Source organism: Octodon degus, unplaced genomic scaffold (genome assembly GCF_000260255.1).
Source record: "Octodon degus isolate 3935 unplaced genomic scaffold, OctDeg1.0 scaffold00082, whole genome shotgun sequence".
Lineage (NCBI taxonomy): Eukaryota > Metazoa > Chordata > Mammalia > Rodentia > Octodontidae > Octodon > Octodon degus.
Window position 1 is genome coordinate 6,384,687 of NW_004524658.1, and position 26,892 is coordinate 6,411,578.

The following is a 26,892-nucleotide window of genomic DNA, read 5'->3' on the forward strand; positions in this document are numbered from 1 at the left end:
GTCATTTTATATAGCATTCTCCTCTGACCTTTCTTGTAGAGCTTTGGTGCAGTTATAACCTTAGCACCTACTGAAATTTGGGTGCAGATCTACAAAGTCTGGATTTATCCAGCTGTGCCTGGCTTGGGTCTGGCTGCTGTGCTCAGCTCCTTCCTGCTGCTGCCCTTGAGGGTGAACCTGTTGTGTCCTTCTGGCAAGTTGTTCTACTCCTGAACTAGCTGGGTGGTTCTGTCCCCTACTTTCTCTGTAGGGACTGCAGCTGTAGAGTTTCACCCCAGGCCTGTATGCCAGGCCTTAGCTGAGTCTGAAGGGGACAAGGGGGCATAGGGAAAAGGGGAAGCTCTCCCACACATTCTCCAGGCCTGGGCTTGGGATGGATCCGGGGGTCCCGAGAACGCAGAAGAAGTTCTCACTCACTCAGCAGGCGTGGGGGGGATCTCCGGAGTGGTGGGGGGTTCCAAGAGCGGGGCAGAGGGTCTCACCCACATGGCATGCCTGGGTTTGGATCAGAGAGGTCTCGCAGGTACAGGGTAGCTGGGAGCTCTGCCACACACTTGCCAGGCCTGGGTTTGGGCTGGATCTACAGGATTTTTAGAAGCATTAAAAATGTAGTTGTCCTCTTATACCATACTTAGCAAATATTTTTTTCCCTTAGAATACACTATGTATAAAGAAAATGAAACAAAGATTTCATATTCATTTTATTAAAACCTTCTGTCTCAGTTACTTTTCTCTCATTGCTCTGACATAATATCCAATACTCAAAATTAAGGAAGGAAAAGGTTTATTTAGGTCCCAGTTTGTGGAGATTTCAGTCCATACTCCACTGGCTCCAAGGCAGAGTGGCACACAACAGAGGGCAATCATTCATGGTGGCAGAAAACAGCAAAGAGCAAAAGGCACTGGGCTGGGTGCAGCACTCACTCCCATAATCCCAGCACTGGATCATGAATTAATCACAAACTCTGGAAGCCTGCCCCAGCATGAGGCTTGGAGGGACAACTAGACAAAATGTAGCACCTTCCATAAACCGTTGAAAGCATTTGTCACTTAAAAATGTATACTTTCAATGTAATATAAGCTTTAGCTTCCTTATCTTTAGAATTATTTATGTAGGAAATAATATGCCTACCTACACCAGGGAGATAGTTCAGTGGTGTAAGCACCTGTCCAGCAAGCACAAGTCCTGAGTTTCATCTCTGGTACTGCAATATTTGAGATGTGTTCTGGAGGCATAGCCAAAAGGTGCCCTAATATTAATTCTTTAGAATAATCCCACTTTTAATCTCTACCTATAATATCTAAACATGAACAAAGAGTGAGTATGACACTTTGGGTAACATCATTCAGTTTCCTGAACTCCAGGATAATTTTGAAAAAGACTTTTGCAGCTGTTAATAATCACATAAACTGAAGTGATAGCTCACAATTTATTTATTGCCATCATCACGCTGTGTTCAGTTATTTTTACTGTCCCCAGAGGATAATATAAAATTTCTCTGGTTCCCATCTCTACCACCCACCAGCATGCAGAGCGGAGCTGGTCAGCCAGTCAGGCAAAAACACAGGCGCAGTCTCTGTTCCCACACTTGAAGGTCAGCTTGGCCTCTTTCCTGCCTATGGTTGACTCTTTGGTCATAAGCCCAGAAAACTGTGCTTTGCTTCCTCCCTGGAACTCTATTCTTGACTGACCTGCATCAGGCCTGGCCAATATTTTGCAAACCAATGTTCCGATAAAACAGTATGCTAACTGCCCTAATCTCTAGGTTCCTTAAGCTTTATTCTTGTAACAAGTTAGGATATCAAAAGCCAATGTCCCTGGGCTACATTAACCTACTTCCTGAACTATAGTGTAATGTAATGAGAATTTGCCATTTCAATATATTGGCTAGATCTTTCACAAAAACGTAGCCCAAATACATTGTCCACTGTGTATCTCAGAAATAATTCAAAGAGCTACTCTTCGCCTTAACATTGACAAATTTATCCTTTTTCAAACCAAAGGGAACTATATAACTTTAATGCTATTTTTGCCTTGACAGTTAGGAATCAAAGGACTAACTTTACCACTCATTCCCTATAACTTGTTTCCTGAGAGCCTCTGGTGTAGCTATTCCCCTTTCCCTGCTGCAAAGCAACTTCTTCAACTTTTTCTTTCTATCACACAGGTGACATAGAGTAAAGGACTTCAGTAACCCAGGTATACCACAGCTGTAGGACATTAACACTGAGGTGGGTGAAAAAGGCCAAAAGAGGCCTTGTGTTGAGCAGGGATGTCACCTGGCAAGAACAGCTGATTCAATTCAGTAACTGGTTTGCTACCAAACTGAGGATTTTTCTCTTAGATCCTTGCCATTGCAAGCATTCACCCTCATTCCTTTGTACCTTCTCTCACTCCATTTCAGTAAAGAACTATTCACCTAAAGCAGGGGTTGGCGAATATTCTATAAAGCCAGGTAATAAATATTTCAGACTTTGAAATTGTAAGATCTGTGTATCAGCTACTCACCTCTACCACTATGGCAGGAAAATAACTATAGATAATATGTAATCAGATGAATGTGGCTATATTCTGATAAATCTTTATTTACAAAATCATGCTTTTGTCTGGATTGGGACGTATGTATAGTTTGCTGACTATGTTAAATGTTTTTTAATTGAAGGAGAATAAATTACAAAGAAAACAAAATCCAGGAACTCTATACAATAGAAAGTCAAGATATAATTCACTGAAGTTCTGGTACAGAAAATGAGAATTTATATTCTTTTTTTTTTTTTTTTCCAGAACTGGGGATTGAACTCAGGCCCTTGTACTTGCCAGGCAAGAGCTTATTCTACTGAGCCATCTCTCCAGCCCTGAGAATTTATATTCTATTAAGAGAGAAAAGATGCCTCTTCAAGTGAGTCCAAGCCTAGGACGAAGAAGCTATCTTGGCAGAAATGATGCTGGGTCCATACAGAATTTCACCAGCACAAGTAAAAGGAGTGACAATCCAGATGAGCAGCATGGTCCAAACCAAATTGAAGCAGCCTAAAGTGCTCAGAGAAATTCTTAGGGTTTGGCTGCAGTTTAGAGTAGGGACAGAAGAATTAAGAGATCATAATAATGAAGTTCAATAGGGATGCAATTTTGGGAAGTTTGAAAACTATAATATTTAATAGAGAACCACTGAGAGCTCTGAAGCATGGAAAGAATTATATCTTTTTTTTTTTTTTTTAATGAGTGCATGCATGCTCACAGCAGATAATGTTTACATTCTCTGTGTGGAGTTGGTACGTGTACATCATGCACCTTCATTCCTTTTATCATTCTCTTCCTTTCCACTCTTTCCTCCCCTCTCCATCTCTTCATCTTTTTCCCCATAAGAAAGATCTATCTCCAACTGTATCTTTTGTTTTTGCCTGTAGTAATGTGGATTGAACCCAGAGGCCCCTACCACTAGACCTCACCCTTAGCCCTTCTTACTCCTTTTAGTGTTCCTTTCATTTTGTTTTTTGTTTGTTTGTTTGTTTGTTTGTTTGTTTTTGGGGGGTTTTGTATTTTTGGGAAGGGTCTGCAGGGTGTTTAGGGTCTCACTACTAGATTGGACTCATGATGATCTGCCTATTTCCTAAAATAGGCATCCCAAGAGCTGGGATTACAGGCATGCCTCCACGCCCAGTCTCAATTGTTGTCTCAGCACGCCCCGGGGGCAGGGCTGGCACAGCAAGCCTGGGGATCCAACACCTGACCCCTGCACCTGATTGCAGACTCTTTTTAGTGTTTTGAAACAGGGTCTTACTAAGTTGCCCAAGCTCTCCTCATGCTTACAGTCTACCTATCTCAACCTCCCAAATAGTTGGTTGTGCCACCACATCTAGCCAGAATGGTATCTTAGTCTTTATTGAAAATCAAGTTTATCTCTCAAAATCTTGTTAAGAAAGAATGAAAAGTGACCACAAAACCTGTAGAAGAATATATAGAGGTAGAGAAAGACAGAGAGAGAGAGAGAGAGAGAGAGAGAGAGAGAGAGAGAGAGAGAGAGAGAGATGCACCCGTCTCCACTGAGACACACAGAAATCACCTAAAGGGCTTTTCTCAAACTGCACACTCTGATCCCAGCCATTTTGGTTTGGCTCCCCTTGAGGAATGTTCCCCACATCCATTCCCCAGAGGTAACTGAAAATCATTGTCTTTATAAGCCATTATTACAGCTATGTGCCTGGAGGGTGGTAATAAAAGTTGAGAAATCCTGAAAAGAAGGGTATTGCAAAATCTCAGACAAAAAGTGGAAAGGATGTGGAATAACGTGATAAGTAGCAGAATGAAAACGAAGATTGAAAATCCCTTGCCCACACACACCTTGCCTCCCACATGCACAGTCCCCTCTGGATTATCTGGTAGCTGGTGCAGCAGAAGCATAGATGGGGGGAAGGGGGGGGGACTTGTGCAGGCTGAAGTGTCTGGTAACCATACAAGGGAAAGGCAGGCAGAACACTGAGCTTGTGAGCCTGGTGCTGGGAGGATCTGAAATGAGTAGAGATGTGGCCTTTGTCCAAAGGGAAGTGATCTTCCAGGCCACTGTCTGTGTCATGTCACTGACAGAACATGTTCAGAGAAGGCAAGAGCTTCAGGATCACTCACATCATGGAGGTACAAGAGGAAAGAGAGCCAAGGAGGAGCAGTAAGTGAAGGAAAAGGGGAAAATACACTGTTCTCAAACATAAGAGCCAGCTCAAAGTGGACCTTCAAGGATAACAGGCCAAAATACTGAAGGCTGAATAAACAGCCTCTGGGCTAAACAAAGATGTCACTGTTCACCTCTAGGCACAGAGCAGATAGATCATAGCAGAACAGGGACTGCAAGAGGTGAAGGCATGAACTGGGTGAGGAATTGCAAGTAGCAACTGTAAATCCTCTTGAGAAATTTGGGAGTGGTTTGTTCCTGGGGTACTATAAATAACAGGAATGCAGGAAGCAGGAAGTCAGCAGATGAAAGGGACATCTTAGTAACAGGAGAGGAGTTTGCAGTGGACAGTATTTGGGATTAACTAGTCCCAAGGCTACAATAAACCCATGGCATGATGTGCAGTCCTTGAGCTATTTGCTGTCCAAAGGATGGAGTGTGCTGCCTTTTGGCCATAGGACAGCTGGTCAATGGTCAACATCATCATCACCAAGAGTAGTTAGAGACCCCATGAGTGTAAGTCACAGAAGTGGAACTACATACAGAGTCTTAAACATAGAAGGCTTAGATTGCATTGAAACCAAGAATCTCAAAGAAAATACCAGCTTTGACACGCATATAAAAATGATACTAAGCTAAGAAAATACTTAAATAATTGAAGTAATGACTACATATTATGGGCAAATCATGAAGACCATGTGACTGGGGTGGTTCCAACCCTTCAGGGAACCCAGGGAGTGGCAGGGCCACTAACCACCTACCAATTAACCACAGGACTCATAGATCAACTCCTTTCAGGAACTGTGTCAGATGCCTGGGTGTCCCAGCCATTCTTCCTGAATTTGTTTGGGCCAGTTCAGCTTTTTATTAATTTCCTGTCCCATAATCTCAAAGTTTTCACCTTTAAAGAGCCTATATATATATATATATATATATATATATATATATATATATATATATATATATTATAAGATGTCACCATCCATCGCCCATTGACTTTATCCAACTTTTACATAAGGTCCCTGGGCCTTTGTGACTTTCTATGACCACATCCCAATCTAGTACAACAATCACTTGTGATAGGTAATATGAAAACAAGGGGGAAGATACTTCTAAATCGTATTTCTTCTCTGATGCCATTTGTTCAAAAAGTCCCTGCTCCTTGAAGTACCTAAGAAAGGGTGTGTTTCAAATCTGGAATTTGGTTCTTCCTTTGATCAGAGGACAGTCATCACTCTTTCAGGTAAGATAAGGAAGTAGCCATTATTTCTTAAGGGACGTTTGCAATTACCTTGTGTTGTGCTGAGGGCAAAAGCCAAAAGTACTTTCTAAGACTTTGCTAGTAGGTCTGTGAAGCTAAGCTGCACAGAATTTAGCAGTGAGGCAATCCTGGACTCAAGCCTGGCTTTTCAGAGCTCACTTTCCCCTAGGTGAAAGAGTGTCTCCTAACTATTTTCTGGACCTAGCCTCCTGGACAAGGAGTTGGCTAAATCTTCCTACCTCCAGCCCAGGCTCAGGATGGGGTATATAGCCAGGGCCCTGACAGCTGCAATGGAGTCAGTTTCATGGACACACAGAGCGGATTGGGTGGTGTGCTAGAATATTCCAAATAGCCATGTGACATGCAACTCTTCTACCACAGGAGGAGATCTTTAATACTCCTCTGTTCCAAAAACACATCCTCTGGCACTACTGACCCTGTTCCCATCCAAACATTTGTTTCCAGGCCACTGAAAAACTTCTGACTGATGCTTCTAACAACAGAGCTACAGCTCTTAGCAGCTCCACCCATTTCCATGAGATTTTTGTCTTTATATGGAAATAATACTAGCTTCAACAGATAATGACTTTGTCCTTAGTGAACACTAGCCACATCAGCTCAGTGGCTCTACTGGGAGGGCCAGCAGCCTCATACATGGCCTGTCATGGGGCTCTTTATATAATTTGGCAGGAGTGAATAATGCAAGTAGTATGGCGACCACACAACAACCACTTGGAGACCACCCAGGGGTAGTTAAGGAGTAAGGCTTGTGCACAGATAACCTCTGACAGGTTCTGGGTACACTTTCCAACCCCATGAAGTAATAGGAGAGGTTGAGACACATTCGCACAATCATTAGCAAACGATCCCCAGACAGCTCTGTCTATTGGCTCCTTCCAATTTTTCCTGAACTGATCTTGGTACTGAAATAAAGCAGGAGCTAAAGCCCAATCTACCACTCCAGTATCTCTCAAATCCATCATTTTATGGAAAACTTTAAGCTTCTGCAGAGCAAAAAATAGCATAATTTCAGAAAAAAGAAAACAACAGATTGTCATCCATATTTGCTGAAAATATTTTCCCCAAAGAGTTAATATTTATATTACTTAAAAACTCATATAAAATGATAAGAAAAATGTCTAACTACTGCCACTTATCAGCAATTCAACTTTGAGTCTAAAATTTAATTTCTTCAAGATTCAGTTTTCTCGTCTAAAAATGTGGGGAGGAAACACGATGTGTGAGGTCCTGTTCAGATGTAATAGGTTAATGCGTTTCACTTACCAGGAGCAGGGTCTGAGCATAGTAGGTCTTCTGTACCCTTCCGGCACTCTAGTTTCAAAATGAAAAAATCAGGACAAATAATTCTATATTGGAGGTAATAGAGACAGGAAGCACACATGGGGAAATACTCACTATCCAAAAAGTGCAGATTAAAAAAATAACTATACCTATTACAAAAGACAAGCAAAAAATAATGACAGTACCCATGAAGTTGACTAAGGGAGCCTACATCCAGCCATTCACTACACATGGCAGCACACAGTAGGCTACAACTCATGGAGAACCATTTCATAATACCTTTAACTGTGACAAATGTTTGTATATTTTCACCAGAAATTCCTAATTGAGAAATTTCTCCCGGAAACTTCCTGAAACATGAACAAAATTACAAGCACAAAGATTTTTATTGCTACAAGATTCACTGTAGCAAAAGGATCTGCAACGTAGTGTACAATATCAGATGAGTGAGTAATTTAATTAGATTAGGTAAAAGGCAGGCGACACAAAATCATGTCTGTACTATGGTTATGTCATTATGTGTGCATGTAAACAAGAAGAGATAAAAATGTGAACAAATTTTAAAGGATTGTTAGTATCTGAGGTAACAATTGAATTAAGGTAATTTTTGTTTTGCTTTGATGTCTGGGCTAGTTCCTGGAATGTTGGTACAAAAGGTAATTGTTTTTTTTTAGAAAAGTAACCTGACTGTGGTTTCCACAGCCTTCGTTTCACCTTGGGCATCTCCACCCCAGGCTAGGCAGGTGCTGACTTCCTGTGCTCTCTGTGTGTTTCTCCTCCTACCAATCTGAGCACCAATAGCACCCTCACTTGTAGGGGGTTGGCTTCCCATTTATCCCAGGCATTGTGCCTTTCAGTACATTTTTAAAGCACTTTAAAAATAAAAGAAAAGGGATCAAGAGATGAATGGTCCTGGGATGGGATGGAAGGTAAAAGGAATTAAGAGATATTCAGTACATGTACTAATTCCCCAAAGGGAATGTAAATATCATGTACTACGAACATGTACTAATAAAAAAATCTCTAAAAATACATTCCAGGTACTTTAAATACACTTTGTCTTCCATGCCCCTCACAACCCCCTATGAGGAAGGTAGAATAGGTAGAACCTAAAGTTGAGATGTACCTGAAGTAAAACCTGTACTTATCCAACCTCAGGTTGAAGATCAAGGTCAAGCATATTTAAAAATTGCGCATTTCCATTAGAAGTGACCAGAAACAGTTTATCTCCTCATTTCTAATAAGGCAGTATAGAAGCCTACCGATAGAAGGCCCGGATCAAGGAGCTAAAGGCACATTAGGGTGTGTAGGTTATTCTTAATCAAGGCCCTTTGAAAACTCCATGATTAGCAAATGGCAAATAATTTTGAATATGCTACTGAGTATAGAGCGGGAATCTAATAAATGTGTGTCAATAGAATCAATGACTCCAAAGCCTGCTCAGTGCTCAGGCACGATGGTGGAGTCAGTCCTCAAAGGACCAGCCCCAGCTCCTCCCCCTCCAGGGCTCCTCTTTTCCCAATAATTCTATGACACTGGCTCAACTCTTTGAGTCTCCTACCTTCTTTATCCTCCAACCATAAGAATCCACTAAAAGAACATATTACATATCCAAGTATTCATGTGTGACGTTTCTTAAAGAGGTTACTACTTGAGCTCTAAAATCTCAAGTTAAAGAAGAAAATCTCTAATTGTAAATGGTTAGGTTTCCGGACATCAGCCACTGCAGCAAGAAAAAACTAGAGCAGCAACTGTCAATGAATCCTTGATAGTTGAAATAAATGCCATAGTTCATTAACAAAAGGCAGATGGCAGGCCTGCCTATGATACGTATATATTAAATCAGTTTCTTCAAACCATAAATTAACGCAGTCCAGGTATACTTTGGTATTTTCAATATAAATTCTGTGTGTTGTTTTAAATTTTTTTCTTGTGTATAATTTCATTGTTAAATTTTAAAAAATCAATATACTGGGAAGTCTGCACTTTTTATAAGGTACCGATAAATAAACACTACCTTGATTGCATAATATCTATGTAGGATGAATACATCTATGTAAAACAAAATGATGCAAGAGCTGAAAATGGCATTAAAAAATAAGAAAGGACATTTGCCAAAGTCCTTAGGGTCACTAGATTGATCAAACTTGACATATGTCTGCCTTAATAGGACTCATCTGAGGCATCCACCTTTCCTCTTCTTATCCTTGTTGCTTCCCTTGAACCTTGTTAACAGCTTCGTTAGTGTCAGCCCAGGTAAGAGGGATTGCCCTTTCTACCTCCATCCACAAGGTTTCCTGGTATGTAGATTCGGTGATGGAAAAGACCACGCACATTTAGCATTTGCTCTCTCTGAACAAAACTTTCTTTGATTTTAATTGGAAATTACTCCTTTTATTTGACCAGGATGGAAGGTAACTAATGGAGCAAAATATATTTTCTGTTGAAAGAGTTTTACCCGGCTAGGATGGCATTCACATTTTTGCAGAGGATGAACTCATCAGAGACTCCAGTTGTGTTTCAATTATCTGGAGACAAGTGCCTGCTTAACAGGACAGGCAGTAATTGACCATCACGTTACAACAGCAGAACAATCCATACCAATGGATTGAGCCAGTTCTCCTCTCTGGGGTCAGTGCACGGAGCAGACAGCCTAATTATCCACAACCAGAGGAGGCCACGTATACTGAGGCCATTTCCACTGGCTTCTCGGCTATGAGAGAAAAGCACACAATGTGACTATACAGCTATTAGAGCTTCAGGGTCAACAATCCAAGGATACAGAGCCCCACATTCAGCAGGGCATTAGTCCAGTAGCCCCAGAGTCCATCTGTCCACCCTGGGCTCCTCCCTCAGCTTCCTCAAAACCTTGACCTTGGGATTGAATCTCAAAACAATGAATGAGTCAATCTAGATGCTGGGGAAAATCCTCTCATTTTTCTTTTCTATAAAACATGATAGTAAATAATCTCTCTGTTCCCCTCTCTCCCCATCCTCCTCCTCTTCCCTCCCTCTCTCTGCCCCCACCTTCTGTATCTCAGAATTAGAGATGTGGAGCTACATGGAGGTAATATAGAAGTCAGATTGACAGATAATCATGTGTTGACTTTTTTATGTATTTAGTATATGGTGTACGGGGTCTCACTACACAAATCGGACTCCTATGATCTCCTGTTTTCAGCTTCCCAAGTTCTGGGATTACAGGCATGGGCCACCATACCAGTCTCATTCACCATCTCAGCATATCATGGTGTCCAGCTGGCACCACATTCTGGGGATCGAACATCGGTCCCTGCATCTGCCTAAGCAGGCACTTTAATCCACTGAACTATCTAACCAGCCCTTATGTGTTGCTCTTGAAAGATAAAATGAGAATTTCTCTGCTAACATAAATCTTACATTATTCTGGTATTTCTGTCCAGAATATGGTGAAATGGATGGAAACTATATCCTACCAAATACAAAGTTCTCAAACTCTGCTAACCTGGAAAGCCTGACACATAACCTGAATTTTCCTGCCTGGGCACCAAAGCTGCCTGTGGCCCTGTGCAGGACCCACATGGCTGCTCTGGGCCTGTTTTTCTTCCCCAGGCTCACTTCTCCCATCTCCTCCCTTGGCCTGCATTCTGGCCTTACTGTATCCCAAATCAAATTTACAGAGACAAGTCCAGAGTGATAAGAACCAACCATGCATTCTGAAGCACTGGTGCTCTTCTTCATCTGGCTACTGCCTTCTCAGCCTCCAAAATGCCTCCCTCCAGGAAGCCCTCCCTGAACTCTTGTTTGGACTGAGCCTATCCCATGCATTCCCATCCTGCCCTGGGTGACCATACCATGGTTTTGGTAGTAGTAATGCAAAAATTTTTATCCACCCACTGAATTAAGTCTGAAAAATACTGTCTTATAAGCACTCTGTTCCACCCTGGCTCATACTAAAAACTCAATAACTGTTAAATAAATGGATACATGAAAAAAATTAATGAATAAATGAATCCTAGTCCAGTTGTCTATAATACCTTTCTCTCTCAAACACACACACTTTTTTTGTTTTGTTTTGTTTTTCTGAGGTACAGGGGTTTTAACCCAAGGGAGCCCTACCATGGAACTGCATCCTTTGTACTTTCATTTATTATTATTTTTTTTTATCTTGATCCAGGGTCTCCCTAAGCTGCCTGGGATGGTCTTAAGCACGTGATCCTTCTGCCCAGTCTCCTAAATATCTGGTATTACAGGCATGTGCCACCACACCTGGCTCCCTCTTCTTTCATCCTGTTATTAATAGTTTGCTTATTTCATACAGAAGCAGATAATGAACATACTAAAAAATAACTACTACAACAAAAACTACATTAAAACAATGTAGGCATGAATAAAAGTTTTACATTACATTGTGGTGGTGGTTGCCACAACTCTGTAAATTTACCAGACATTATTGGATTGTGCTGGTGCATTTTATAGTACATAGATTATACCTCATTGTAGCTGTTTAAAACATGAATAGAAAATAAACTCTTTACATGATAAAATGATTCAAAGTGAGGCCATGTCAGAACTGAATAATAGCTTAGAAAGTGGTATGGTCAGTGCAAGAAAAAAAAGGGAATCCCTCATCCAATATATTCTCAGTGAATTGTTTTATTTAACCTGAATAAAGAGTTGCTTAAGAGCTAAACAGCAAATGCAGTTAACAAGAGTGTGAGGGCTCGAGTAATAAAACTGGCTTCTTTCCAAGTCAACAGAGAGGACTAATTTCAGAGCTTAATTCATGGTTTGAAAAAAACAACAAATTTATTTCACTCATCCTACTTTTATTGATTTAATGAGCTGAGTTCAAATTAAGTAATTTAACTCTAAAAATTGTGTTGACAATTAAAAACAATAAATTTTTGCAATGAAATTTTATTGATTTAATTTTTCTACTTTGTTATTTCTCAGGAAATTAAAGTGTTATCTGTTTTTAATCAGCTTTACTGTACCATAATTTGCCTTAATTTCTCTTTGGGTTTGTCAGGGCTTGACTGCAGGTTGCAAATAAAGTGATTTCTTCATACTCTCTAAGATCTAAATCACATAAAAGCAGCGCTGATTCTCCTTCTAAGCTCTGAAATTTCTCCTTCTAAGTTCTTCACTATTTTATATTGAGAAGGGGTCCATTTTAAATGGATCCTTTTTTATAAATAATAATAAATACTTTCATCTGCCAGTGAAAATTATTTTATGATATCTCTAAGTTTTCTGATAAAATTTATTATTAAGAAGGGGAAATCCCACCTCAATAATAACTTAAGACTCCTTTGTAGCCATTGCCTGAGGTATAAGTTCAACATGAAAATAATTCTTTTCATTACCAGTCTATTAAAGCACAGAATAAAAGTTAAATACAATGAATTCCTGTTGAAAACATCAAAGTTAAAAATCCTCCTTGACAGACATTTAATAAAATCAGACATGAAGAACAGGAAGGCTGAGATGTTATAAACATCACTTGGCACTCTGTACAGTTCTTGGTGGTCTAAGATCACTGCTTTATATTTCAAAGGATCTAAGTAAAGACAGCTTCACAGTTGCTTGAAAGCCTTCATATCTGAAAGAATCATTTTACAGATCAAAACTGGACCAATTTGGTATTTATTACAGAGCCGTCATGGTCTTGCGAGAAATCAGTGATTTACATTTGTAACCATATTTCCAATGAAAATATCTTTTTATGAGGTGGGGGGACATGAGGGGTATGCAGCTCATACACAGCTGTCTTTGTCAAGCAGTTGCTCTTTATGCGTCCATCCCAGGGTTCAACACCACATTGGTGTATTGGTACTTGTTTCTGGGGATTTTTGTTGTTGCTCTTGTTGTTCTGATTAAAAGCATGCATTTGCAATCTTTTTAAATTATGTGACATTTTGTTGTGATTGTTATTTCTGGCAAATTAATAGTCTGTGAACAGGAAAACTTTTAAATGACTGTCCTCTGTCCTCTGACATGAACCAATTCAGGGTTTAAACTTATCTGACAAAACTAAAGTGACAGATTAGAGAACAAAGTGGTTATTTTTAAACACTTAACTTTTCCTATTTGTATAACTAAATGTTGTCAAGCACAGTATGCAATCATAAAAATAGGATCAACTTTTCCTAGTTCCCTAATAAAAAGTGTCTTCAAGAGCTACCTACCCCAAGTAACGTAAGTGCTGTTAGATGACTTACCTCGAGCTGCCACTTAAATATGAAAATTTCAGAATCAAGATGGAGATCTAAGAGCATAATTTGTTTCTTAAAAAAATATATACTTTTTTAAGGGAAAAGAATTAAGAGCAGAGACACTTTTCGCCAACTGAAAATCCTATCTGAGCAGTGTCCACACCAAACCAAAGATGTGATACTGCCAGGTGTCCCTGCAGAAAGTTGAGTTTTCTGTTAGCTGTAGATGGCTATTACTCATTATTCTCCTATAGAAGAATTATTAAAACTCTACGTTGTACCAATAAGATACAAAGACAATGCAGAATGTGCTTGCTAGTTACCCAATCAACAGCACTCTGTCACACTAGCAAAGGAGCCAAATTCCTTCTGAGTCACTTTCTGTGTCAAAGTTGACATCACTTTTCAAATCCCTGAAAGAGCTGAAACACTAAATGATGTATCTGGCTAATAGGATATAAAATAAAATAATGAAAAGCACTCTTCTTTGGTTATTCTCAAACAGGCCATAAATATTTACATCCCATTATAAAACACCTTAACAGTTCAGTGAGATTAAATGCAATAGCTCTTAATACAATATAGCTGAAAACACTTTACAACTCCAATGGACTTTATAATGACATCTTACAGAATTTAGCATGCAGGAAAATCTGTGAGCTTACTGGTTAATGTTTTTTAAAAATTTTAAAAGCATGCAAAAAAAGACTAGACTGCTATATGGACAGAATATATTAAAATAGCATCTACATTTTTCATAGTTTTATTTATAAAGCCACATGAGACCTCAAGGGTTAAGATAAGGCCGAAGGCTGACTTCCTGTTACTACACTTTGTAAAAAGGAAAGCACCTTTTGCCCCAAGAACTTACAGTTTCAGCAGTAATCTTTGTTCAGCAAAAATATTACTATTATTTTCTTACTTGATCACCAAACCACCCCTCCGAGATAAGTAAAAGAAGAAAGAAGAAAGGCATATAGGAAGGATGACATGGATCTTTTTTATATAGAGTTTTAGAAATTATTTATTTATTTATTTATTTATTTATTTATTTGGTACAGGATCACACTACTCAGCCCATCCTCCTGTCTCAGCCTCTCCAGTGCTGGGATTACAGGTGTATGCCACCATGGCCCGGTTTGACAGCTAGCAGAGCATGCCCAGAGTTCCAGGGACAGTGCAGCGTGTAGTACCGGGGATCGAACTCAGGCCCTTCCACTTGCCAAGCAAGCACTTACACCTCTGAGCTATCTCCCTGCCCCAGGATGAAATAGATCTTTTCTGAGTATCAAGTACCACAGGAAAGTGTCATCTGTTCATTGATTGTATTTCCATAGCCTTACGGTTACATGGTTAAAGTTACATTTTACAGACAATATTCAGAAAGATAATTATGGTGGCCAGTGTCATAGAACAACAGCAAAGCAGAGACTAAATCTTCAGGATTGCTTCAAAATGGAAATGCCCTTTCTTCTGTTCAGACAGTGAACAGTATTAACTCTTGAGCACTTCTGAGATGATGGGTGTCTGAAATGCTGCTCTATCATGTCTTTTTAATGAAATATCAAAGTTTTTTTGAAGCACCTTTTAATGTTTGTCCCTCAAAGTATTCTTTTATAGCAAGATAAAACATTGGGAAGTCCACATGATCAGTCTCTCACACTTCTTTTTAATTCCATAGATCTGTGAGACCCAGAACACTGAACCAGTGTATTCTAATTCTCTCCATACAGCCATCTATCTCAGGTGTGTCAAATACAATCACTAACTAGAGGCCCCCACATCAAAAGACAAATGTGGTGTGGGGTAAAAAGGAGTAAAAATCTGCTCTGGTTCTGGAGAAATATAAATGGCTCACAAGTCAGTGATTAAGGGGACATTTTAGCTTTGAGATCATTTGCTGATATCCCTGTTGCCTACTATGTACACATGAGGGGAGGACTGAGGACACTACAGCATGGAGTTTTCCAAATGACCATCTTCACTTTTCATCTGCTAGCCTAGCGGGTCTCAAGCTGTTTCTTAGACTCTGACCGTTATATAAGGTTCTGTTGCGGCAGCTTCCCAGTGCATAAGTAACAATAGTACGAGGCAAGGGAGAGTGATCTTTAACCATACCTGCATTATTTTTAGCTTCTTTATATACAGAAGATTAATTTATGAATTTTTTAAGAAAGAGCTTTGCAATATATATAATATATATGCATATATATATTTGAATGGATAGGTAGATGATGGATATTGAAGCCACTGTCCTTAGCCTAATACTTTCATTCCAGAGACACCAGGTACCAAAAAATCTACAAAACTAGTATTGAAAAATAACTTATAATATTTTAGTATTAAAGATATCCTGGTAACTGTAATACAATGAATTCAGTTTTTAAAGGATAATTGTGATTTCATGCTTGGTTAACTGTTCTGCATTAGAGAAAAGAAAAAATGATATACATCTCTGCACAGCTATTATCTAGACCTTTGGTGGTCAAAAAGAATAAAGAAATGAATTGCTATTTTAAGTAATGAGGTTAATTTGAAGGACTAAAATGATCCAATATACTGGGCACTATACTGAAAGAAAGACCATTAAAAAGTTGGCTTTGAGGATCCTTGCCTCAAAAGAGGTATCACTCCACTATCACTGGTAACAAACACTGATGATAGAAATCCTACCTTTGAGGAAATAACAAACATCTAACTGTACCCCTTAGCTGTAAAATGGGATTAAATGTTAAATTAATTCATTCATATTGAATGAAGAAATTTAATATAGCCCAAACCATATGAGAAGAATATTGCTTTTAAAAAAGCAGAGTCCGAGGGACACGAAGCCCTTCACACTCCACCTGATCCCAAATGCCCACTCCTCTAGCCTGGCCCCAGGCCATCCCTGCTCTTTTTGTTTTATGTGCATGATGCTGAAACTATGATGGTGTTGCCCGGATGTGGCAGTGGAAAATACATAAAAAATCACTGCACAGCTTTTCTCTAAGGATCAGTGATAAAGCAAAGATCTCTATTGCATTAATCTCTTCTTAATTGTTGAAGCAGAAATTTCAATGGATTGCATTTTTGAGGTCATGAATTAGCATCAACTCTTGGCTACTTTCTACTTGTATCCCATGGCTCAGTTATACCATTTGCATTTTACACTGCAAAATGTGGTCGGCACTGAAAGAGACACATCTAGGAGCAATGGATGAACACTGGAAGGTCTCAGGCAAAACTCGTAATTAAAGCACTTGCCTCCTCATCTCCGCCCTATGACGCATACTTCTATTACCCTCCTGAAGGAGGAAAATCTGAAAACTTTTCTGGTTTTGCTGTTTCTCCGGCTTTGATAGATACATATGTGCCTGGTCTGCTCCTCATCTCATAAATTGTATTTGATGAATGTCTGCAGCTTTCATCTCCATTCTGCTGGCTTCATTAAAAACTGATTCCACCAGGAGTTGAGTTTTGACTTAGGCAAAATCATAGTGGCTTTCTGTTCATTATCATTGATTTTCTTCTAAACCATCTAGCAATACACCTCACCAGCAAAAGAACTTAGTTTTGCCCAGAGACCACCTGTTTGTTTCTTCCATTTACAGGATTGTGACCCAATTTCTTGTGAAAGAATAATACTGGTCCTAGCATACAAACCATGTCACCTACTCTATGTGTTGCATTTTATTGTGCAGCTTTCTATACCAAGCACTTTAGAATGTGCTGAAATTTCCTTCCTATTGTTTTGCCTAGAATAGGCCTTTGTTTCTACAGTCAGCTATTTTGTACTTAGTGCTAAGAGGAAAAGTGGAGAAGCACATTAGTTTAACAACCAGGGACAAAGTTATAGAAGGGACAACTAGTGGAACCTTCATTGTGCAAACACCAGAAATGAAGGCCAAGGAATAAAACTGCATGCCCAAACTTCACAGCACCCAGTAGAAGGACTGGGACCTAGAACCCAGGATTCCACTCAGGTAATGTGGTCCTCTCAGAACCATAGAACACAGCCTAACATTCACTTTTCAGGAATTATTTTCAAAAATTAGTCTTTTTACATAGAAAAATTCAACAAAGTAGATAGAACAGAAGCCAAAAAAGCTTTTTGGGGATAATTTAACCCTTTAAAGGTCAGGTATCTCATCTACAATAGTACTGTAACAGCATCCTAAGAACTACCTTTGAAACATCAGAAACTCTTCCATGTGCAGTTTAGAAAAATGAGACCTCATCAGCCCTCCCTGCAGCCCCATTATCAGGCTCCCAGCACAATCAGCATAAACCCAACTCTGGCTTCAGGGGCAGTTTCACACTTGCCACTTCTCAGTTTCAAGGTGTTGCTCTCAACTCAGGAACTGAGATAAAAACATTTCTTTCAGTGTAAATGGCTTAGGTTTTTTCTCTCTTTCATCCCAGAGACACCAAGGTGAAAAAAAAACAAGGGTGGGTGTCTAAGACCTCTGGATTTTCAGCCCCAGGCATGGGTAAGAATTTCATAGGCCACTAGCAGCAAGACATGACTGCAAGTGTCCAGTCTTGACACTTACAGGAGCATGACTATTTCAACATTTGGGCCATTTCATCATTCTCTTCGTGATGATAACTTTCACTTGGTGTAGAAGACATTTTATTATTTTTTCAGGAAAAGTAGGTAACCTATGATTAATACTGTAAGAATGAGAGCCACTGAGAAACAATAATTAACAAGGGAAGAATAAGATTTTGGACTTTAACAACAACAACAACAACAACAACAACAACAACAAAAGTCAAGCAAGTTACTTACTCTAAAAAAGTAGCCAACTCTCAGGATTTCATATCAGTAGTCATTTCCCCCTTCCGGTTAGCTCCTTTAATCAGCGGTGATAAGCACCTCCCAAATCATTACCCTACTGTTATGACTTATTCCATAACTACTCTCAAATAATTCTAGTAAGCCATTAAACTGCTTTGACTGACAGCCAAAGATCACTGGTCACAAACACATACACTAAAAGTCTGAGGAAATTACGACACACGGCCTCTTTTGTGGGCTTAGATTTACAATTTCTTTTTTATAATTCAAGGGTATGAATGCATATAGCCTTTCAGTTTCCCTTGTGTTTCTTGCCTGAAATGAACCTTTAAGTACTCTTGAAATGGTTAGAAGAGCAGCAGAAACAATTCTATCTTTTCAACCCGATCACAACTCTTGCGAAAGTTTGATGAATGGAATACACAGGGCAGATTTTAAGTCTTGCAGGCTCTCTAACTTGTAAAGTTTCTTCAGAGTACAAACACACTGCCTGTGCTCCTCTGCATGCTTTTGCTCATTTGCAGGAAAACCATATTTTGCACCACATCCTCACATATTGATGTGTTGAGGAAATAAACAGCAAACATCACTTCCCATCCATCTGCTAAGCTTGTTAGAAAGATGAACACCCAGTGTTCAGATGTTTTTCACTCAGGTTTGAAATTCCACGTTCGGTATGATTTGCTCTAACTTTTCAAGACAAATTTTAATCTGGTAAGAGGAAATCAGGTATCTTTGTTGAAAGCAAATGATACCAACAAAGTAGAGAGGCCACCGTGTGTGGGACTATTAAGGTTCCTCTACCATGGGTTTCTTTTGTAACTCTAGAAGCACAGGCAATTTTGACAGAAGACAATTTTGTCTAATTTCTTTTAAGTAAAGTAACAGCAATGGCTCATATAGTGATAACATAAAGCAAAGTCCCAGAAGAAATGCCTAATCTATCATTTCTAACTGTTTTCAAAAGGTCTTTACATTCATCCATCAGTACCAGAATTACATGAGCTCTTCCTGGGCTGCAAATATTTTAAAAGCTTGAAGCAATGCAGTAAAAGTCAATTGAACAAGGAAAAACCTGGCAGCCACCGCATTCAGTGGAAATGGAGCCAAATGCTCTTGCATTGTTAAAAGCAATGAGAACGGAAGTCGTGTGCATCCCTGGAATCATCTCTTCGGCTGTTTTTGCTTCATCTTCTGTTTGAATCTCCAGCTTTTCAGGTGAAGTTCGTCTTCTCTTGCTTTTGGTATACTCTCACGTCATAAAGGCAGAACTGGCAATTTTGCAAATTATATGTTCACGGGACAGAAAACAGCAATAAATTCTCTTTTCTAGGTCACAGCTACGTGAACAACTGAGAATTTCTAAGTTACACCAAACATAGATCCTTGTGATTCTTGCAACATTTTTGTAATGTCACTGCTGGTGTTCTTTATGTGATAATAACATGAATGTATTATATGTCTTTTATTTGTTTTCTATTTGTCTTTTTGTTGTTGTTTGTTCTTGCAATGTTGAGATCAAATCCAGGGCCTTGTAAACTTAGACAAGCACAGTCTGACTGAGGTGTATCACCAGCCCAAGATGAATACATTATAAATCTTTTTAATTTTCATGTTGACATAATGAACTTTAATAGAGTAGGTACAACCTCATGGGCTATCTTACAATTTCAGTGTATCAGACTTCACTAAGTGGCAGTAATTCCTCGAAGCAGCAAAGAGCTCTACAGGTGTTATAGTGAAACTTTAATGAAGAAGGAGAGATAGGAAAATACAGAAAGCTGAACAGGAATGGATTTCTAAAGGTGTCTATTCCTGAGCTTCTTGGACTCTCTTGCTGGAGTCTTGTTATGATGGAGATTCTAAATCAGTAGGTCTAGGTGGGCCCACCAGTGTGTACTAACTACCTCTCATATGACGCTAATGCAGGTGTTTTCTGGACCATGTTTCAAGTTTCTGGTGTCTAAGAACCACTCCACAGCAACCGAGTCATGACATGAAACCAACAGTCATTGTTTAGGATGTAAATTTTATAGAATAAGCATAGTCTGCATTAGCTCACTGAGGAAATACAAGAAAAGCAGGTGAGTTCTACGTGCAAAAATGTCAGCTATATAATAAGCAGCACATGTGTAACATGAAACCAATGTGTATAAAACAATACTGTGAAAGCAATAAAAGATAAAGGTATATATTAAAAAGTACTCCATATTTACATCACTCAGGCTTGTCCAGAGATGACTGAGCCTAACCTTTGCCTGGGTTTCACCCTCCTATTTAGTCAGACATCTTGCTAGCAGTTTCTCCTCCATTTCCTGTGTTGTTCATCTGTCCTGTCAACCATCTTCTCATCTGGCTATTACTCTCTTGAATGCAATTTTATCTACACTATACCACTATGCCATCAATGAGCTATGGCTCCTAGTTATCCATGTAAAGCAGGAGGTATGATGGCCCAGGCCCATAAGACTAGCACTGGGGAGATTGAGGCATAAGGAGCTGCATGAGTTTTAGGCCCGTATGAATCACAGAACAAGGCCCTGTCTCAATACCTCCATATCAAAACAAATAGACTTCTTTTTTTTTTTTTTTTCGGAACGAGGACTTGAACTCAGGCCCTTGTCCTTGCCAGGGAAGTGCTTATTCCACTGAGCCATCTCCCCAGCCCTATCAAATAGACTTTTATGGTGAGATAATGTTTGTATTTCCACATGTCTTTTGGACATCTCCTGGCACGGTGATGTAACTGAATGATTATGACACCCACCAAAGCTCTTGTCTTTTCCTTTTTTCTAGGTCTAACCTCTCTGGATTTCACAGATGCAACTCAGTCTCATTACTGGATTCTCTATCTATCTGTACCAGAAAATTCTCTTCCTAGAAAATAAGTCTAACTGTGTCAAAACAAAATGTACAAACTTCTTAACTCCACTCAGCAGATAAGAGTCCTGGCAAGATAACTACAATTTATCACTTAAATCTTTTTCTACCATCCAAACCACATCCACATACTGTATATTTAAACCCCATTCCACAGTTTACTAGTCACCAAAGACATCAGGGTCTCTTATGACTCTATGCTTCTTACTCTGCCTTCCTGGAATATGCTTCTTTCTCTGCCTGGAAACATCAACACATCCACCCCCATTTCTGTGTAGCCTTCGCTGCTGAAGTTAGAAGTTGCCTGCTGTGAGATTCCTATAGCACTCGCTTTACACCCCTCTAAAGGCACATGCCAAATTGGAGAGTGCTATTAAACAGCTGTTTTCTCTACTAATGTGAAATCTCCCTGAGATCAGGGACAATGCCTTGCTCTTCTTTCTGTTAACAGTGCCAGGCACTGTGTGTGTCTGGGCTAAAGTAGGTATCTGATAAATATTTAGTGACTAAAGGAACATATTGAACACAAATACCTATTGAAAAACAAAAGATGACAAATGACTTGCAAACATGCAAAGGCTTGGGGGTTTACTGTGCATAAACAAGTGTTAAAAAACATGCACACTGACTTTCAGATCAGACATTCAAAGACAGCTTCGCAAAGGAAAATGAAGTATGAACTGGTCTTTGAAAGGTGTAGGAGGTGGCATTATCTGGAAAGAAGGCACACCAGTGGTACAGGGATGTGGTGATCTGCTGTATGTAATAAGGTGACCCTACTGACTAGGGTGGACAATATAGTTTTACACAGAAGTAAGTGATGAAGTGGATTACAGGGAGAGAATAGTGATGAGAATAGAGAAAACTGGCTTAGCTGTAGTAGGATACAGGCTTTGGGCAACATGCCACACCCTTTTGTGGTACCAAATCACATTTCTCATCAAGGGTTGTTGCTAACTTCTTAGCATACTGATCAATACATGTTCATTCATTTTAGTTATAACCTTACATACTTGCAATCATATGCACTCTTGTTAGTCAATTTCATAAAAGTAAAATTTAACTGCAGCTACTCTCTGTTTTCCTTTCTATAAGAATTATCACCAGACCAGGTCCCCAAAGCAGAGATACAGGACCTTGACTCACACCACCCATGGCGCAGTTTGCCAGTTTGCTGTCTTCCATTACAGAAAAAAAAAATATTCTCAGAACATGTTAGTGAGCGTAAAGGAAGTTATTAGGCAAATGGAAATGCACTCAAGAGAAAGGTACATTACAGTCTGGAGCTAGGGCTATTTGTTGTGTGCTTAGGGAAGTGTAAATCTGTGGAATCTATGAATCTAGAGGAAGTTTGAGGGTGGTGTATAGGAAGAAACACAAGTAGAGAGGATAGTGGCTCATTTCACAGGTGAAAGGATGGTCCACTTTACAGGACTGAAGCGGGCACCACTTTATTGTATTTCCTACATCATATTTCTGCCTTTTACCTCATCTGAACTTAAATTATCTTTAAGAGATTAGCAATGTGATAGGTCTACAAGAAAAGAAGCATCAAAAAGCCTACAGAACTGACACAGATAACCTTGGGTGGCTTCTGTTGCAGCCTGAAGTTGTTGTCTTCTTAAAAGCACCGTTTTAGAATTATGATTTGTCTCTTTCTTGACCAATCTTTATTTCTGATATCTGACCTCAGAATCACTTGGCACACATCTCCCCATTCCACCATTTCTCCTGTGCTTTTTCTTCCCTCACAGGGATTGGGGAAGCCCACTGAGTTTTGAGCAGTCCTGAGGGTGCTGAGCGGCTTCCAGGGTGATGGTGCTGGTGCTGAGGACCTGCAGGAATAGCAGAGCCCTGAGTGAGTAGCTTTAAAGGCTGCTGCGCACTGATCCCATCCTGAACTCCTGCACCAGTTTAGCTGAAGGCAACTTCCTAGATGCTCTGGTACTGAAAATAAAGACAGGGCAATTCTTAGTCATCACTGCCCTGATCATTCATTTCTTGGGTACCTTGCAACAGAAAGTAGGCCCCACAGAAGCATGGCATGTAAAACAACCAATTTTAGTGCATAAATAACATTCAGTGTAAGAGGGTGCCCATATTAAATTACAAGTCTACTCTTTTTTTCCTTTTAAAGGCTGGAAAATTGCCATTTCACCAAAAGCAAAGCAATTTTCCTTTAAATGAAGTAGGGAAGTGAATTTACCTGCGGGGTAAACTGCTCTTTGATTTGGGGTAATTCCTTCAAATGGGCCCCTTCAGTGACACAAATGTAAAGGAACTCCCCACCCATTATTGTTCACCAAGACAACTGTGAAGTAAACTGAGTGCAGGTGTTTTTCCTTGAGAAAAACTGTTCTGGGAGCAAAGGTCCGTAGCAGAGCACAGCTTCTGAAGGACCTGGACTTGAGACACCTAGAAAACAACAGCTTAGTGAAAAGAAAAAGAAGTAGAAAGGAACTCAGGAGCAAGCCCACAGGTGAACCATACACCACTGAGAAACTGAAGACAATGCAGAGCTAAGAATTAAGCAGTCTGGAATGCTAAGCCTGGCTTTGGGGATAGAAAGGCCTTTTTCTGTAAACACAAGGTAAGCCCCAGAGCCTCAGAGACTGCAAGAACTAGCCACAAGAAAAGTCCATGGGTTTCATAAGCTTCAAATACAGGATGGCATTTTACTCTGCAAGTGACTCCTTCTTTGTTGCAGGCCAGAATTGGAGAAGAAACTAACTGTGGTATCTACCATATTTGGGAATAATATAATCAGAAGCCATTTGGGGAAGCCATTGCTTAAGACTGAGCTAAGAATCACAAGTCACCAAAGAACTACCTTTCAGGGTCTCAGGGGTTACCCTACCACAGGACTGGGTGGGAAGCAGCAGAGAGTTCAGTCTGTGAAGGACACCACCCTGTATGGTTGAAAGGCAGACAGTTTTGAAAGCTGGCTTTGAAAATGCTGACAGTCGGTCCATCAGACTACTTGACACCCACCCCTGCCACGTCCTTCACAGAGCTCAGTGGTGTCTGCGCTGCCCATCTCCCAATGTGATCAGGGACACATGTTGGCTTGAACAGCTGCCACATGCTGGGGTGTACGGACAGAGGGGGTCCTTGCGATCAAGGGCAGCATCTCAAGAGTCCACAGGCCCTAAGCTAGTCAAAGACAGCAGTGGCTGGGAGACACAGAAAGGCACAAACACTAAGAGCTGCAGGAATAAAGACAGCCAGAAGGCAGAGAGAACACACTATTAACTGCCCACATCCGCAGAAAGGGTGGAGCAGAGCTCAGAATTTATATGGCAAAAAGTGAGCATGAAAACAGAATAGACTCTTGTCATGACTCAGTATCCCTCACCCAAGTGTGGTGAATTCAACACCGTATTTTTCTTCTTTGCCCTTTTTTCTGTGACTTTTATTTAATTTTATTAACAATTTTTATTTAATTGGGTTCCTAAATTTTATGTTTTTAAATTTTATGTTTATTAATCATCTTCCTTTCTCAAAGGTTGCTTCTTTCACTTTGTTCTTCCCCCACTCCTCCAATTTTATTGTTACAATTAATCTTTATTGTTAGCTTTTAAGTTGATGCTATGCTATTGTTACTGAATTCTGATCTATTAAACATGATGTAGTTGATGTTTATGGTAGGCATTTACTATATGTCACATCTGTTTTGTCTTTAAGTTATGATAACATCACATTTTTATTGTTGTTTTTTGAGACAGGGTCATGCTAGGTAGTTCAGGCTAGTCTTGAACCCACTATGTAGACTAGGCTGGCCTTAAACTCATGAAAATCTTCCTGCCTCAGCCTCCAGAGTGCTGTGATTACAGACCTTCACCACCATGCCTACCTTTTCTATTATGTGGATGGTATAGTTGTAGCTATTATTGATTTTTATGGTGTGCCAACAACCAGTTTGCCTTTGACTGTATTATTATTGTTGATTTTTTTTTTCTTTTATTGGTAATGCTATTGTAGTTGTTGCTTTTAATTCTGTTTTATTCTGTGTCAATATCTGGCTTGTCTTTGTGTTCTGAATATTACTGCAATTTTGTCCTCTCTGTGTAGAACTGGAGAATAAGTCCCTAGAAGAAACTTGTACACTAACAAGACTCTTAAATATGACAATGAATTGGTTGAAGAAGGACATAAGCATTAAAACATAACCAAACCTGAGGATGCATAACAGGATGAATTTAACTAAAGAAACCTCCACAGTAATGACAGAGATTCTCTGTCATGATCTCTCCACCATTATCTCTGTTAGGATACTAATCAGTCTTCAACCCACAACAAAAAAATGATAAAAATAAGAGAAAGCAAGGCAATAAGATGTTCCCACAAATTCCTAACTCCCCCAAAGCTAATGTTATGAATATTAATGTACAGGAAGCTATAGACAAAGAGCTAAAAACCAAAATGATCAAAATGAAGAGATAAAAGAAGAAACATATGCAAATGTTATAAAATGTTTCATAGGTTCAAAGATGTTTTAATTAATTAAGTAAATGAATTTACCAATAAAATATACAATGACCTTAAAGAAGAAACAAATTGAGTTATACAAGATAATACAAGAAAAAATGACCACATAAGGAAAGAATTAGAAACTATGAAAAAGAAAAGAAGCAGAGCTAGATGAATGAAAAATTCAGTGGAAAGTATGGGTAATAGACTTGACTAATGTGAGGACATAGTTTCAAAAAATAAAACACAAGGTGTACATAGTAGATCATTAAAAAATGGTACTCTAAAAACAACAAAACACCATGCAAGCTAGATGGAACCATTGCTAGATGACAAAAAAACCAACCTCAAAATTGCAGCAATAAATGAAAAATTAGAAGATGATTCAAAGGTATAAAAAATATATGCACTATGATCATGCAGAAAACTTTCCAAATCTAAGGAAAGTATTTAAAATTTAATACAAGAGGTACACAGAACCCAAAAAGCCACCATCAGAAAAGAACCTCTTCATAACACATTACAATGGATATTCGACATTCAGGAAAAGTAAGGGATGGTTAAAAGTTATTGGAGAAAAACCGCAAATAACCTACAAAAGCAAGTCCACCAGAGCTGCAGATTTCTCAGCACAAACTTTAAAGGCCAGGAAAGCTTGGGGCAAAGTTTTTCAAGCCCTAAGGAAAAACAATAGTCAACAAATTCAGACATTTATAGCCTTCAAAATTAGCTTTAAAAATTGACAAAAAAGGATTTCCATGTCAGAGAAATCCTAAAGAAATACATAACCACAAACAGTGCAAAATAAATTTAAAGGAATCCTAGACAGAGACAAAAAGGCCACCAGCACCAAAAAGCCCAAAAGCAAGTAAATATTGGAAAGTAGCCAAACAAAAGGGAAAAATAAAGGAATCAACACAGGGAAGATAATGCAATGACAGGATTCAATAAACAGCTTATAATAAGAATTCTCAGTGTCAATGGCCTCAACCCACAATCAAAAGATACAGACTGAAGGGACATATAAGCTTTGTTTTCATTTTTTCTATTCTATTTCTTTCACGTCTCTTCTTTCCTTCCCCATTCTCCTCTTCTGTCTTCCCCTTTCTCATTTCAACACTTTCTTCTTCCCATTTCCCAGTATGTATCATACAATTTGATCCTTATTTACACTTTCTGTTTCTCACACCAGAGAAACCATGTGATATTTCTATATGTGTATCTGATTTATTTCATTTAAGAGTATGGTCTCAAGGTATGCTCATTTCTGTACATGTTTTTATGGAAATAGATGTATGCACAGATGTGTGTAGTTGTGTGATGTGGGTGCGT